The sequence below is a fragment of the Lissotriton vulgaris genome, chromosome 6 (genome assembly GCF_964263255.1).
Source record: "Lissotriton vulgaris chromosome 6, aLisVul1.2, whole genome shotgun sequence".
NCBI lineage: Eukaryota > Metazoa > Chordata > Amphibia > Caudata > Salamandridae > Lissotriton > Lissotriton vulgaris.
Window position 1 is genome coordinate 277,614,406 of NC_141694.1, and position 18,028 is coordinate 277,632,433.

Below are 18,028 nucleotides of genomic sequence, written 5' to 3' on the forward strand. Positions count from 1 at the left end.
ATATCCAGCCGGACAGAGGTCTCAATCTTTTTACTTGTTCACAAGGAATACACAAGAATTTCCTTCAACAAGTCTTCGTAGCGGGGCACAGGCCTGTACCCTACCAAATACAAATTAACATGGTGAAAAGTGTCACAAACATAAAACACAAAGCGTTTAGGCAAAAGAACATCAGATTCCTGTGGATGGAAATGCAACAGAAATTCCAGTTACACCATTACACACATATAACACAAGGTGTACATTATGGGTATATGTTGTACAAAAAAGGTCAGCAGCATTTCGATCCCACTATTTATTGCAGCCTTGAACCTTTTCTCCTTCTATATTTACCTATTTCCCAGTGCCTGCTTGCTTGCCATTTCCCAGGACCAGTTTCTAGTATGCTACCTTCTGTTCCAGATGTCCTTGTTTCCAGTTCAGTTGTGTGGCTTGTTACCAGATTTCTGCCAAGTGTGCCGGTTGTTTTCTCTTCCATCGTGTTAAGCACTCCACTTTGCTAGATTCTTGTCTATCATGGCTGTGCATTTAGTTCTACAACCTTGCAATTATTGCCTTTTGTGTTACTGTTTGATCACTAGGATTCGTGGGCACAGCTGTTTGCACCTGTTTGGTGCTTCTTTTGTATTGTGAGGAATATTGTCTATGAGTTACTTGTATATCTCCACTATTGGTATTAGCTCAACAGACCTTGCCTTTGCATGTATATCCTATATGTGGGTATTTGCAGTGAGCATCAGTAACAGCATTGTGGGAGAAGACCTTATTGAGCTTCAGTCTTACCATGTGGAGCTTCTGAGTGCTTTACCCCACATTCCCTTAATTGTTAATGTTATTATACATATATATATAAACCTTGCAGGTCCACCCTTGGTGTTAGGTATTCTGAAATGCCAACTTGCCACTTCAGTACCTGTTCCTTCTGTGCTTTTACTGTCTTGTTCCCTTGTGAAGAGCTCCCCCTTTGGGCCCCCTTTCTTCTTTCTCATTTGACTACCTCTGTGAACTTGGGTAGCTCTGTATCCAATATTCCTTTTGCTTTGTCTACCCTACCTGCAATCCTTGTCAGATTTTATGACACTGGCAGAGAGATCCAAACTGCTCATGGCTTTTATCCTGTGTCACACTCCAGGTCCACACAGAGAAGAACATGATAGGTGACTTCTGTGTCAAAATGATGGCTAAAAGCTCTATTTTTTGATAGAAATGGAGTGTTTTGTCATTTAAATGCAAAAGATCTGGCATTGCGATAATACATCACCATGATCTCTGTTTGAATGCAACTTAGACATTTCTCCATCATGCATAAATGCATATTGCCTATATTCTGTGAGATATTTTATAGGTATATGGCCCTTCTGCTGATTAATCTAAATTGTCCAGATATCCCTTACTGAAGCCTGTGAAACTTCATTTCCTGAACTAAAGGGGTTCCATGACAAAATATTCTTGAAAACAATAGTGACTCCCCAAAATATTGTCAAAATAATGTTGATTACAAAACTATTACTATTTTAAATTAAATGTTGTTATTTTAATCATTATATTACATAGCAAACAGTGAGACTTGTGAGAAGAATAAAAATAAAATACATAAATAGGAAAACATTGAAGAAAATATAAATCTAATACCAGTCTTCAAAAATCCCCCAACATATTCCCCCATAAATCCGACATCCTACCAATAAAAACATTATTAATTGTGTTATTTAAAAAAATAAATGAAATACATTTAATATTTTGTAAGAAATACAATAAATTCATAATTTCTATTTGCAAAACAAGTGTAAATGCAACTGAAATGGATTTTGTTTATAATTTTAAATAGAAATAAATAAATATTAAAAAAATAGACTAATACATTTTTAACATATTTCGCTTTTTGTTATCATAAACACAAAATGTACAAAAAATAAGCATAACAAAATTACATTAGTAACAACTTCATTTTTAGGAGTTTATAACAAAGTTATAAAAATATGTATGCAACTCAAATGAAAAAGATATTAAAACTCAAATATTATCAAAAACAACAACTTTTTTTACCTTTGCATGTAAATTAAAAAAATGTATTTTTTTTTTAAATTGCTAAATATATTTTTTAGAAATAAAATATTCAAAACATACATTAAAAACCTCCCTGAACGTTTTCCTGTAAACCTAACATCCTACTATTCAAAATTATATTAAACATATATTTTCATTTAAAATGTACAATACTATTATAAACGTCAATACAATAATCATTATATTAACTTTTTGCAATAAATATACATACAATCAATCTTTTAAACTTAAAATTCTAAAACAAATTTCGAAACTATTTAACAAATATATTGTCCATAAACAACATTATAAACAACACTGTTTTAGTAAAAATATATTTTACACCAATGTTAAAAAACAAAAGTAAAAATTATAGTTACCTTCCAGATTTAACTGCATGATATTATGATATTCCTGTAACAATATTTTTGTATTACAATATTTCTGGAAATTTTGTCTGAACATCAACTTAAGAATTTTTATAAGTTGTTAAAACGTATGGCAGAACACCAGCATTATGTCCTACCATACTCTTCATTGTTTGCTGCATACTTGTGGTAATCCCTGACTATTTGGCTGCTTGAGTCAAGCCTGTTAGCTCGGAAATATGACCTGTGACCTTGTGGGGTGTGCATAAAAGTGGAATTCAAACCACCCCACATTCTTACAGTCTACGTTCTTCTTTAACAAGGGAGTCCTCAATAGAGTACATGACGTGCTAATGTGTACTCAGGTCTGGTGCTTGCAGGACAGGTAGTCTGCCAGAGGTGAGGGGATATGGCTCTTCGACTAAGGCTCCCCTCTCCTAAGCGCCTGGATACCCCCGGCGTGATAAACCATGCTATATAAATAATGATTGATTGATATCACCTCAAGTCTTAATTTTCTGATGGATGAGGTGAGGATCTACTTAAAGGATCTGGAACCCAGGCTACATGCAGAGAGAGGGAAGGACTGCACCTGGCTCTGCAGGTGCTGAGACAGCCCATGAGGCGAGGCCCAGCATGCTCCTGGTCTGTGGAATACACATAGGAAGCTGACAAATAAAGAAAACAAGTACTGTAAAGAAGTTCCCAGTCTCTCTCTGCCGTTTCCAAGTGAACTGTAACAGAATTGTACCAGAGCAAAAATGTTTATCTTGCTCATCAACTCTCTGCAGTCTTCAGATATTTGATGCCAGCAGAGGAAATGACAGCTGCTAATGTGGGAAGTCAGAAACAGCCTGGAGACTGCAACTGCTACATCATAGCGAAGCAACTCAGCTGGGAGGCTGCAACTGCTATGCTCAATCAGCTGTTTATAGCAAGTCATGAGGGCCACTACTGCCAAATATTGGTGTGACTGTGCAGACCTCCCCAGCGAGTCTGCTCCACGAACCCTGACAAGCACTAAATGACTCTGTACCTCCCGCCATGAAAGGACTAGTGCCAGAAGGGCAGGAGCATGCCCTACTGTGATATAGCAGGTAAGGATGATGTTTGCACCGTGCAATGCTTGGTATCAATCTCAAGACTCAGGTGTACGTAGGTGGATGTATCTTTGACTCAAATTAAATGTTTAACATCAAAAGTTCAATGGCATGTCACTAATAGAGGATTTATCCCTGGGAGACAGCTTAATGAGCTTACCTTTGCCATTCTTGGGGTGGTGGATTTGGCAGAAGCCTGCAACCTACCTGTAGCAGTTGTAGCTGTAGACACCGCTAAGGCTTTTGATCAAGTTCACTGGCCCTACCTTTGGTAAGTTTTAAAGACCTTTGGGTTTCCACAGAACATGGTAAGGGCAGTACAAAATTTGTACTATTTGCCTAGAGACAGGGTTTTGGCTAACGGGGAGTTATTGGATTGGTTTAATATAACACAGGAAACTAGACAGGGGTGTCCCCTGTCCCCGCTTCTATTTAATCTTTATATTGAGCCACTCATAGATTAGAGCGGATCCTACTATCCTTCCATTCAGGTTTGCACGAATAGTGGCAAAACTGGCTTTATATGCAGACAATCTTATACTTTATACGGTCAAACCTGAGGTGGCTATTCCAAATCCAATGGCTAAGACACAACTCTTTGGGAAGATATCAGGCTTTAAGGTGGATAGAAGGAAGACTGAAATTATGGAATGGAATCAGTCTAGGCAAACCCCGGGGACCAAGTCTCAAATGTGTTACCAAGGGGTTATAATCACGCAGAAATTAGCAGATGTTCCCAGAGTTAATTGGAAGAAGGCAAGTCAGGAGATTGGGAGGCTTTTAGTAAGGTGGGCAAACTTACCCTTAAATATATATGGCAGGGTTAACTTTATCAAAATGATTGTTCTCCCCAAGATTACTTTTCTTTTTAATTCTATACCTCTATCTTTTGACAAAGGAGAGGTAGCTAAACTGCAGGGGAATATTGGTAGCGTTGTCTGGTCTTCTAAAGGATCAAGGATATCCTGAAAAAAGCTGAGGAGGAGGTTGGAGAAGGGGGGGCTGGCTCTCCCTGATCTAATGCCATATTGCTATGGATTCCATTTTAAGAACTTTCGGATGCTGTTGAATCAGGTGGACGGGTTCCCCTTAGGAATACTTTTTGGGGCAATGTTAAGTGTACTGAACTGCGAGGGCTGCGAGGAGTTAGGAAGGAGAACGACACGCAAGGCATTTTAAATAGGGAATATCGTGTTTTTAAATACTGTTGCTGGAATTGATTTTAGAATCCACTCAGGTTGCCTAAATTCCTAAATACTCTCCCCCGCACTGTCTGCATTGCCAGGTTCGATACTGAAGCCTGTCCGCCCCGGTCCGACTCGGCAATTATTGCCGTAGAGCGGAGGGCGGCCAGGTAAGAACCAGGCATTACTTAATTCATACTTCCGCTAGAGCGGAGGTCAGCGCTCTAGCTGTCACCGCCCTCAGGGCTATTTAGCAACGCCCCTCCAACAAGCGCGCAGCGGTTGCACGCAGGGGGCGCCTTCGAGCGCGCCTAAGAAGCGCCGAAGAAAAGCCCGTCTGCGCCCGTCCGCGACAGGACGGGACAAGGGACATGGCGTGGCTCCCTGGATCTTCTAATACTCAGGTTAGCCCCATTCGATGTTACTCAAGAGAAACACTTCTCAGCATAAATACATCCCCTACGGAGATATGTATGCGTGACACTTGGCCTAATTTCGAAGGCCCCTTTTCCTGTGCTAACTGCCACTTTCAGACTATAAATACAGACCGACTCAGAGACATTCCTACTGGCGTGAGCCCTATAACTGTTACGAATGAGCCTGCACGGACCCCTCCTCTATCTGTAGCTGATAGTATAGACAATGTTAAATGCGCTGCCTGGAAAGGACCCCCAGGACTCAAATGTTTTTTACTGAATATACGCTCACTACCCAAACACCACCAACATCTGTGGGATCTTATTAACTCCGAATTGCCAGATATCTGTTTTCTTACGGAAACATGGCTTAAACCTCATACTATCCCCACAATTATGTTAGCGATACCTGCCGGATATAAGATTCTACACCTAGATCGGCAGATTAAAATTGGAGGTGGTGTGGCTGTTGTCTATAGAGATAACCTAAAGGTCTCAATACTTAATCAATGTAGCAATGACCAGATTGAAATAATAATTTTTAGGTTTTCCTCCTCCCCCAAATCACAATGGAAAGGGGCATTATTATATCGCCCCCCTGGTTCATCTCTGGATTTTTCTCTAAATCTTATAGAACTATTAGCCCCATATTTCAGAGCCAATGAAGACTTCATTCTCCTTGGAGATTTTAATATCCATGTAGATGTCTCAAATAATCCTGATACTAGATCTCTACTTGATGATCTTTCCAGTTTAGGACTTAAAACTCAAAATAATGGTCCTACACATACAGGAGGTCATACTTTGGATCTAATTTTAACAAACTGCTCTAAAATAAGATGTTGTTTACCCATTTCTATTCATTGGTCAGACCATTTTTTACTATCTTTCCAACTACTTGGCTCATATACACGGCCCTTAAAACCCCTTCCACCTATATGGAATAGAAAATGGCACAAAATAACACCAGAAGCATTACAGCAAATCTGGAAAGAACCTACCTTCCTGGAAGAGGATAACATTGAAACAGGATTAGCCAAATTCAATAAAGCTTTACTAGAGGCCATTGATGAAATCGCTCCATTAAAATGTCAAAAACAACGTATCAGGCCCAAAACTGAAGTATGGTATACAGAGGAATTAAGAGTCGAAAAACAAAAATGCAGGAGTTTGGAGAAAAAATGGAGGAAAACTCACACTCCGATGAGTAAAACTCTTTATCTAGAAGCTCACTCCAACTACCTTAAAAACATAAAGAAAGCTCGGAGGCACAAATTTGACTCACAAATTACAGAGGCAGGAAATTCCACTAGGGAATTGTTTAAAGTCCTACAATCTTTTGTTAAACCTACAGTTTGCGAGAGTCCAGATGATTTTAACCAAAATCTATGCGATGAGATCTCGATATTTTTTGAAGAAAAGATAGACTTAATCTATGATAAAATTACCAAAACACCACATAATAACAAAGATATCATAGATAGTCCCAGAGATGAGTCTACTAACAATGGAACATGCAGACTCACTCTGACTTCGATTCCAGAGATCAGCCACAAGGAAGTAGACATGCTTCTTAATTTAATTAAATCTGGATCACCTACTGACCTACTACCAGCCACGATGATTGCGCCATTGAGCAGTATTTTGGCCCCAAGTCTTAGAACGCTGATCAATATCTCCCTAAAGGAAGGAAGGATTTCTAAAGACTGGAAGAAGGCGGTAGTAAACCCCATTCGTAAAAACTCCGCAATACCATGGTCAGACCTTAATAACCTACGTCCCATATCCCTCCTACCTCACATCAGCAAGATGACGGAGAGACATGTCAACACCTATCTCTCTAAATTCATCGAGGCAGCGTATGGTCTGGACCCTTCTCAATCTGGGTTCAGACCAAATCATAGCACCGAATCAGCTCTCCTCTCCGTGACCAATACCATCCGAATGGCACAGGATAGAGGAGGCTCCATGATTCTGGTGCTATTAGATTTGTCCGCTGCCTTCGATACAGTGTCTCATGACACTCTGATCAGTCGTCTGGAGGGAGCAGGTGTGGAGGGTACCGCTCTATCGTGGTTGAAAAGCTTCATTTCCAATAGATCACAAATTGTTCGCCTGGGCTCCCACTATTCCACCTCCAGGGAGCTCACCAAGGGGGTCCCACAGGGCTCATGCCTAAGCCCCACATTATTCAATGTGTATGTGGCCCCCCTGGCGAAGGTCGCAAGGAAATTTGGGTTTATACCAATATCCTATGCAGACGACACTAAGCTGTTGTTCCCATTCCAAAACATGACTTCTGCAATAAGGAATTCCTTCGCTGCTGGAATGAGAGCCATAGCCGGATGGATGACCTCCAATTGCCTACAGTGTAATGTGGGCAAGACGGAGGTCATGCTCTTTGGAAATGCCCCACTCCTTTGGTCACCTGAGTGGTGGCCGCCAGAATTAGGTACTGCTCCGTGTCCCAAGGAAAGTGTGAAAAATCTGGGTGTTAAACTAGACCAATCCCTAGTGTTAAAAGATCATGCCACTCAGGTCACGGGAACCTGTATGAGAGTCATTGGCCTACTCAGAAGGGTTTTCCCATACTTAGCTGACCATCATCGGAAAACACTAATACAAACTTTAGTGATGAGTAGGCTTGACTACTGTAATGGACTACTCATATCCGCTAATGCAGAACAGCTAAAGAGACTACAAGTTGTTCAGAATACTGCTGCCAGATTGATCCTTAATGCCCCTGCTAGATCCCCGTCATATCCACTATTGAGTAAACTGCACTGGCTCCCTATATGCCAAAGAGTACAATTCAAGATCTGTTTTACCATTCACAAATGTGTATATGGCACTGGCCCTAGGTATCTGACCGAAATCTTCCAATTCTATCAACCAGGAAGAAATCTAAGATCTGAAAATCAAGCTCTGTTACAGGTCCCTAGGATCAAAAGAGAAAGACAAGGTGGTCGGGCCCTTGCATTTAGAGGTCCTACTTTATGGAATTCATTACCTACCTTCCTAAGACAAAATTCCAATCTTGCTACCTTCAGAAAATATCTGAAGACGTACTTGTTCCCTACCCAGCAACTCTAAGATATGTCATATAAACCTGCTCTCAGTTTCTATCTTCGGAACAACACAGCGCGGAGATATCTCTTCGGAGATTGAATTCCTGCGCTATATAAGAAATATAAATAAATAAATAAATACTGAGGGAAGGGCAGGGGTATTGTCTTTTTAAATATAGAGATCTGAAATACTTTAAAAAAATAGGCTGAAGATTTTACAGGGAACTTTAAGAACCTGGGTGTTCATTCAGAAAAAACAAGGAGCTCCCTACTATTCTTTTAGGGCGCCTATTTGGGATTCACCGGAAACCACAGAGTGTCTAAGTGATTGGCTCAGCCTTCCTTTAAAGTCTGCAGGGTTGGCCAACCTTAAATTTGGGACATCTTTGGGCGCTGGGAAGTCCTGAGTCTTTGCACCAGTGGTAAATTAACTAGATTTAAATACTATCAAATCTCCTCCTGGTGGGCAAAGCAGGCTTGGGAGGAGGAAGAAGAGGACTCCTGGCTAGACCAGGCGATTAATAGAGGCCCTATCAAAAAGGAAGTTTCTCTGTGGTATCTCACCCTGCTAGAGGTGGATTATGATATGGACACAGATATTTTAAAGCTCTGGACAAAAGACTTAGGGGCACATTAGTCCGCCATACCAGTGGGAAATGGGACCTCCCGTTAAGGGTGCGGCGGTCCTGTACATCCCATTACGATGCGCCTGCCACACTGGCGGGCGCATCCCGCATTTTTAACATTGCGTTGGGCTGCCGCAATGCCAAAAATGCATGTTGTCCTGTACAATGCACAACGTGACAGGCACCGCGCATGCCTGTCACGTTGTACATTGAAATGCAGGGTGGTGCCATAGGTACCCCCCCTGTGCACCTCCCACCCCTGGGGCCATGGGGGCCCGCAACGGGCCCCCCAAGCACACTCAGCATGCCTTTCCGTGGCGGAAAGGCATTTCCAAAGGCACATTCTATTATGGCTGGCAGTGTCTTTCAAACACTGCCTGCAATCCTAATGGGGCCCTAAGTCGACCTAAATGTCAAGGAGGTCTGGCTTGATTCATTGCGATACTTCGAGCGGTGGTAAAACCTGCTTTTCTTTAGCGTAATCACCTTTTCACTGTGTACAGAGTATATAGGTCTCCAGCGAAGTTATCAAGATTCACAGGACCTCAATATGTATGCCCAATATGTTTGTACTCTCTGATGGACGATATGCATATATTTATGACATGCCCCAAGATCAGTAATTATTGGCCTGAGCTGTGTACGTTTCTGATCAAAGTAACTAGCTTACAAGTTAAGGTAAGCCCCATGCTTATATTTTTTGGGCTTTGTCAGGACTGTCCCACCCGATCTAACACTATCTTCTCCAGATTTATTTTCTACACAATACTATTGGGGAGACAAGAGATTTGCAGGTCATGGAAGTCTGGAGTTTCTCCCTCCTCTTCTGACTGTGTTAAACACATAATTTCTACAAGTCAGTTTGATGTGGCCTGTGATTTTAGTAATCAGGAGAAAGTGTGGACAATGTTGGTGTATTGGAGTCAACGTTCCAGGAGGTCCAATGATTACGCCAAATAATTGCTGGTGGTCCTGGTCCTTTCTTTTGCTACAGGCACACCGGTGAAGGGTTGAAAAAGGAAACAGCATTTTCTTGGATGGAATGGCCTTACCCTATGCATGGCAATTGGGAAAAGAGCTCTACCAACAAGAGAATTGGCAGAATGAGGACAAAAAAAATAGGTATGTCAATAACAGTAAAGCACATTGTGCCCCACAAGAATGAAACAGAGTGATAAGTAGCAAACCTTGAAGGTGTATTAGTAGAATGCCAAAGTTACACACACACATCAGCCAAATCAATCATCAACTGATTACACCACAAGCCAGTTTAATCCAAGCAAGTGAGAACAGCACTACAAAGCCAAGGTATTTTAGGATTATTGTTGGAAAATCATAAAAGATTCAAGTTCCAATGAACCAAGATTGCCAACATATGAGGAGCTCTGGCCAGGAGCTCCCTGGCTATGGATTGCCTTTTTGACTTAATCCCTGGAATCAACCCCACCTTGCACCTCCTACACCCCTGGGGACCTGTGAACTGTGGTCCTTTGGTCCTCCATTCCCTCGATCAAATTTGAAACTGGCTTCAGCAACTTCAGAGAAACTCTGAAAATCAGCCGATAGCGGAGCCCTAGCAACATGGTCGATGCCCAGTGGAGGTGCCTTGGTAGCTGAGAGGAGATTGGGCAGGGAATCACCCCTCAGGCTGTCACCTACCCTCTGGACATGGTCTTGGTTTCTTGTCTACCCGCTACGTCTCTTTCTTTCCTTCGCCTTCTTGGGCTGCTTTTTTTGGTGCCTGAATCACGTTTCCCGGACCTTGCTGCAAGTGAACCCTCTGACACTTCAGACTTTTGCATACCCGAGCACTCTCCTGGTCGATTCCGAATGAGTGCAGTGTTTTTCCTGTTTTTCACACTCCCTGACCACATGGATGCCCCCCTTCTGGGGCCCCTGACTTAGCCGCATGTTACCTACAGAGACCCTGCTGCCCTGTGACCCTAATGTCTTCCTCGATGATCTGAGCATGAGCGGCAACTTCTCTTGTTTTCTGCCCTCCTAAACCCTAGTGGATCTGTAATTTTCCTACTCAATGTGCTGGAGAATTTGCGGGACCGAGTCCGGAGTCTTCCATCCTGAAGGTGCCGACCGGCTACAAAGATCGCCGCTCGCGGCCAGTTTATGTCCTGGGGTTGCCAGCCATTCTCTCACATCACGCTGACCCCCCTCTGGACATCCTCCATCTCGGCGATGGCAAGAATTAGGATCACTGCATGCAACCTGGCTTTGAACTCGCCCGGCAACCTAATTTTGCGCCTTATGGTGAACTCTCCCATCTTTAACATCGCAGACATGTTATCAGTGGGGATGGTTTAGTATGGGACATCCATTTTGTCACCATATACTGTCCCTCTCTGCATCCTGTTCTCTCCTACTCGGTGAGGGTTGCCGGACCTTGATGCTGCACTACCATGATCCCGACCTGATCAAGGCTCTACCCACATGACCTGATAGGGACCCTGACATTCTCCTTTTTAATTACAGGTTCTGTGGGACTCTTTTTGAATTAATGCCTCCTTCAGCCTCTTTACCCTTCCCCCTCGACCCCTTTTGTACACCATTTTTCCTTTCTTTTATTTTACCACTGCATTACTATTGTCCTTTATATATTACCCACCACTGGCTAATCATTTCCTGTTGTCTTGTATTCCACCCTCTCCTATTTATTTTGTCTATGCATATGTAACTATTGTAACTTTTGTCCACCTCTATGTAAAGCGCTCTGATACCTCTGGGTGTAGCCGGCGCTATATAAAACTCTGCAGATAAATAAATGGATGAATAAATAAATAAATAATTAAATAAATAAATAAATAAATAATTAAAACCTCCCTAATGCTAAGCTAAGGTTTCAGAATTAGAGTCGGGGCAGTTGAAACAGCAGGTGTCAGCAAATATAGCCTCGAAGCCAGAATCAAATGAAGGTTCCAATCAGGAAAAGAAGGAACGAGCTCAATCAAACGATGAACTCTATGAGAAGAAATCAAGTATGCATGTAGTCTCAAGAGAGGCAGAGGGCATCTGGCTTCCAAGGTGAACAGGAGCAAGTCTAACTAAGTCAGTGAATACTATTAAAACATGAAAGTCAACAGGATAGACACTTCTACAGTTCCCACAGAGAAGCAGAGAAGCTAAACATTTACAGAACTCTCGGTATCAGCCCTCTTTTCATGAGTCATACAATTAAAGATATTCAGTGCGGTGTCCTTCAGAGATATTGCACAAGGGACGCTTCGCCTTCACTGGTTCGCTCACGCACGAATGCTAGGAATTATTGTCCAGCTCATTAAAAAGATGCATTTAGTGACCTTCACACACGATCTAACAATAACAGCACAGTTTAATGAAAACAAGGTTGAAACTTAACTTCTGAAATGAGAGAAAAGTTTACGCACAGCTAGCAAAAACACATTTCATTTAACATGGACCTTTCAAATCTATGCCTACAGTAATATTTGGCTTATTTACCATGAAAAGACTCTGTAGTTAACTGTTAATGTAAAAATCACTCATTATGACAAATATAAAACATAAAATCACCCTGAAATATGAACATCTGAAGATTATATATGAAGTGTAATAACGTGTGGTGAAACAAAAATGAAAAATAGTGATGACGCAACACCAGTTGTGCATCCAGAACTGCAATGAAACTAAGACCTGGTAAACACAGGACTTAGCCTGCATACGGGGGCAGAGGGCAATGTGCGTGGGCAAGACTGCTGCACCAGTTGAGATACTTTTAACCAAGGGTTGGAAAACACATTGAACAGAGTAACTCTGCCAATGAGTGAAACTGCTCAAGATTATCTGCACCATTACCTAGTGTATTCCATATAGGCTTGGGAACTGTAGAGACAGAAACTCGGCCATAGTGAGAGGGAGAAGGGCCATATGGAGAAAGAGTGGTGTAGTGCTTCACTGTTCGATACAACTGATTACACCCTGTAATACATTGCCATTGTGTTATCTAATGTTTAGATTTGGTGTGTAATTAAAAGTACATTGGGGTGGAGATTATGTTATTCGGTTTGTTGCCTGGCTGTTGAGATCAAACCTCTTTTCCCCACACCACCCACCTGCAAAGCCTGTGACTGCAGATCCATAGCAGGAAGGACCCCAGGACACGAGTGGCAAATGAACTCAACCACCCCTGTTGTAACCCAGTAACCCCAAATTGCCTTGTGCCCCCCCCCCCCGAATGGGGTCTGCCAAACTCTAAAACCATTTCTTAGTCTAGAACTCATTTATAAGAGTCGTTTATGAGTGCCCTGCGTCACTTTTGCACCGCATAAAGTGGTACATGCGTGACACATGGCTCTCCTAAAGCTTTATGAAGCCACGGAAAGCCACCCTGCTTTGCTTTGAATGGCCTCATGAATCATGACTAAGGCGATGCAAGGCAAATAGATGAGTCAACTTACTCTATGCCAGGGAGGTGTTTTATGGGTGTTGCAGTAGGTTTTCCCACACAACACCCATGGTATTTGACGCTGCTTCAGATTTACAAAGTGATGTAAACCTGGGAAAGCGCCAAATCAGTATGCCTCCCACGGTGAGGGGTAACAAGGAGAAATATGTTTATTTCTCCTTATTGTTTCCTCTTTCCATGTGTGCTTCATTCTGCAGCACACATGGAAAGAGGAAAATTACTCATAGGGTGTTTTTGTGCAGGAAGGTGCCCCTCCCTGCACAGAAAACTATCCTGCCTGCAATGGAGGCACCCTTGCACCATAGGACAAGGGTGCCTAGGTTAGTGCTAGGCTGCCAAAGCGGCACCAGTGCAGGAAGAAAAGACAGGAATGCACCATATTGCTTAAATACTGTGCATACCTGCCCTTTCAATGTGGCGTAGGCCAGCACAGCACGGTGCCTTGCTTCTCTGCCCTATGCCAACATGGCATACATGAGGCCCTGAATATACATTTGTCTTGCTTTCTGCTTTCTCTATTGTACTCACTTGAATACATTTCAAGCTGTAGCCCGTTTGTTTATACGAAAATAGTAGTGAAAAATACTTACAGCATTGTTGACATATAAGATTGTATCATTACTGAATAGAGGATGACACTTAACTAGGACAAACATTTGCAACTACCTGGAGTTCAAAATGAAGTCCTATTCAGGAATTCTTTTTTATTCTTTAACTGTATGCACAATTTAGACCTTATCACTTTTAGGACTTTGAAACCTCATTACCTCCTTGGTATGCTAACGAACCTTCTCTTTCATTATTTGGAAATGAAGATTCCCAGCTTAAAAATCTATAACAGTTAAAGGATGGATTTAAATGAAGCAGTTGATGAGAGGACCCTGCTCAATTAGTTTGTCTAAGAAAGCAGACAAGGGTTACTTTAAATGCCAGTTTTCCCACAGACATAATATCAGTGCTTTCAAACAACACCAGTTGTGCAGCTGCATAAGTTCCATATTCAATCAGCCACTGCAGAGCTTTTATCTAATCATTCTCATGAATGTCGGCCATTTAGTCAATGTCGCCAGTGACTGCTGGAATGCCCTGTAAAATAGAAAAATAATCTTCCAGCTTTATCACATAATTCCTTCCTCCCCTCTGTGTTTTCCTTTGTGGCCACCAAAAGGCTACAGAACCAAAGTGATACGCATGCATAATAATTAGCATATGGCATAACGTTGGGTCATCACCTGCTGTGGGGCTCATTTACAAGCACAGTGCGCCGCCAGATCGTCACTTTTTGTGACGTTCTGGTGGCGCACAGGGCTTAGCCATATCTGAAAGGCCACATAAAGCCACCTTGCATGGCTTTTCATGGCCTTGTAGATATGGAGTGAGGCATGAAATGCACTGCAAATTGCTGTGTTGCCTCACACTACGATGGGGAGGTGTGCTATGGGTAGAGAAGTGTGGCTCAATGATTAGAGCGGCAGACCCTGATGCAGAGGTCTGGCCCGGACCAGGGTTTAATACCCGCCTCGGCGGGTCTTAGGCTCAATTTTCCCAGACCTGATATTCTAGCCTATTCTAATCATGGGTCCCACTCTGCAACTCTGGGCAATAGCTTGCTTAATCTCCACAACGGCCCCAACAGTGCTAAGGATGCCTGGCCTCACCTTGGGGGTGCCCAGGAGTGGACGCCTCACAGGGAAAGCCAGGATGGGTTCCACAGCGGTATGTGCACAGTGCCTTGAGACCCCTTCGGGGGTGATATGTGCGCTATATAAAAACACTACGGGGCAGATTTATGAAGGGCTTGCGCCACGTTTACGCCGCCGTTGCGTGACGCAACGGCACGGAAACGTGGCGCATCCCTGCGCCCTATTTACAACGTGACGCATCTAGGAGATGCGTCACGTTGTACAGCACTGCGCCATGAGGAGGCGTTCCTGCACAGGGGGGGGGGCGTTCCTGCGCAGGAACGCCTCCTGAAAGTGGCTGAGTGAAATCTATGAAATTTCACTCAGTCACTTTCAGGGCAATGCTGCGTCAAAACCCTGCGCCTGCTTGAAGCAGGCGTAAGGCTTGAGGCAGCATTGAAAGAATAGGCCCCCCCAGAGCATTGCTGGAGCTGCGTCGCGCTTGCGACGCAACTCCAGCAATGCGCCACATTTCCGGCACAGATGCGTCACGCATCTGTGCCGTTTTTGCCCCATGGTGCGCCGCAACATAAATGCGGCGCACCATGGGTGGCGGAGCTGTGGCGCACTGTGGCGCATGTTAACTGGCGCATCCCTCGGGATGCGCCCGTTAACATAAATCTGCCCCCATATTTACATTTATATGGTGGGTGTTCCCACATAACACCCATGGCGTTTAACACATACCCAGATTAACAAAAAGCTGTAAACCTGGGAATGTGTCAAAAGTTGATGCCTCCCCAGGCAGCTAATTGAGCGCCAGTGCAGGGAAAGAGGACGGGAATAGATTCCTGCCCTTTTCTTTTGCTGTAGGGCAGCGCAGCAGGAAGGCTTGTGGCGGATCCCTATAGCAAAATATTGTAGATATGGCTCTCTGTGTGAAGTCATTTTCGGCACACCAGGTCAGTGCCGCACATTTAAGCCACATACATAATTTCACTCAGAGGAAGAGACAGAAAGGCAGAAAGAAGAAAGAGAAAGAAAGGAACACAGTACCACATGGAGAAACAGATGAAAACCAAGCATGAGGTAATGAGAGAAGGCATGTAGAGTGGTGGGGAAACAAGCATCAGGTGAAATCAAGACTGGGCATTTTTGGTATACAGTAGCCCCAGTATTTGGGAGTAAGGTGGGGGAACAACTTTTGGCCCCTCCAATTATTATGATTTCAATTAAGCACTTGGTAAAATGTACAGCAAACCTTCCAACTCACAACTTGTGTCATACGATATCAGGTCACTTCACATGCTTTATCGGGTGAGAGGGTACAATCACCTCAAGTGGTGCTTGGCACAAGACCCCACACCCTTAAAAGTCTAGAGCCCCCCTCCTCTCACATGGTGGAAAGTTGGCATGCTTGGTAGAGTGATGCTGACGACCACAATCTGTTTCCCAGTATGACATATGCTTTGAATGCGATGCCGATTAAAGTGGGCATACAATGCATTATGCCTGATGTGATAGCCAGAGAGGAAACTGATTGCATTATTACATTTGGTTACGCATTCGCATAAAAATGTGCTTAAATAAGTTAAAATAAATGACGTATTCAAAATATCTATTTAAAAGTCTCTCACAAACGGCTCTGTGATACTCTAACACTCTCTGAGACCTCAAATTCTGTCATGGAGAAAGGCCTCGTTGGCTTCACAATTTTAGATGTCCGGACAGACTAATCTCACGTCTTTTCTTTTCAAACTGAACTTTATGAATGTTAACTAATTTTGAAACTGGTTCCATAAATGTACATAAGTGGACACAGTCTGCTTGCAAAATAGCTAAACACCCTTTAGCGGTGTTTTATAACAATCTATAACATTATTACGTATTATCTTGTCTTCCTCACTTTATTCATCAAAACCTCCCTTCTGCCCTATTTCCAGATTGATAAAAAAAAACACCTGCTTGTGATTTGGTTTCCATCCCCGCGTTCCTTCATCCATAAACCCCCCTCGTGAGGGAGCCAGGCAATGATGGAAGAACCTGAGAACAGAACGCATAGATGCCAATCTCCTTTTGCTCCATTAGGAAGGGGGGGGGGGGGATGGAGAATTTATGCATGGCACGAGAAAGGTGAAATAAGGAGTAATGAAGATTACCAACAGTAATCCGAAATTACCTCCTATCTTGCATCCTTTCACCCTTCATCAAAATGGGAGACATACCCAAGCTCATCCCTTAGGCCCAAACCTGCATTCAACCTGCTGTGAGTTGACAGCATTTGGGCAGTCAATCTGGGATGGCACCCTTTTTAATAAAAGTTTTGTGTAATTTTGTTCTGCTTTTTTCTGTACAAGGGAGTAAATAATGTTATATGAGTTAAAATGAGAAGCTTGTATTACTCCCTCCCCCTCCTTGCTTTTTAGGGTAATGGTGGGACAGCCCTAGTGGTGGCACCATTCTTTCCTCCGCTCTTGTCCTGACATATCATACGCTACCTGTCACGAACAACGTCTGACCTCTTTCTGCATGGAAGATGATCTAAGACATCCAGGCAGCTGACAGGTGTGCAACCTCAGGAGGAGTTGAAGGGGTCTAGATTGTTAAATCTCCGGGGCAGGGCTTCCGCATCACAGTATTTAGGGGGCTGGTGTCAGACAGCACAGGGAATGCATGTGGATTCTTCCAAGGTTTTGCTATATCTATCATGCCAACACTCTCAGGCCATGTACTTGGCATGGAAAAGACTGATGAAAGAGGAGACTAACAGTTCAGGTCTATTAGCCACTCACTCGCCTGCTCCATCCTCTTGAGGAAGTGCACCTGTCATCCATGACATCTCCTGAACTTGTGCTTGTGGTGGCCACTGAAGTTAGATATCTTGCACATTGCCAGCGCCAAGGACAGTAGTAACAAGGATGGTGCCCTTTGCAGAGAGCCCGTTCCCTCCTCCTTGGAACTAACACCTTCTCTATGAAGTGCTCCAGGTAGTGGCTTTCCAACATCATAAAGATGGTGCTGATGTAGGCTCACGTGACAAGGCCCATATCCGTAACAGAAATGAGAGGGGTGGAGTTAGAGGAATCACTTAAGAACGTCTTTGGCTCTAGTTACAGTGTATAGGAGCTAAGGGGCATATGTAGGAAATTCACATTTTGCAATT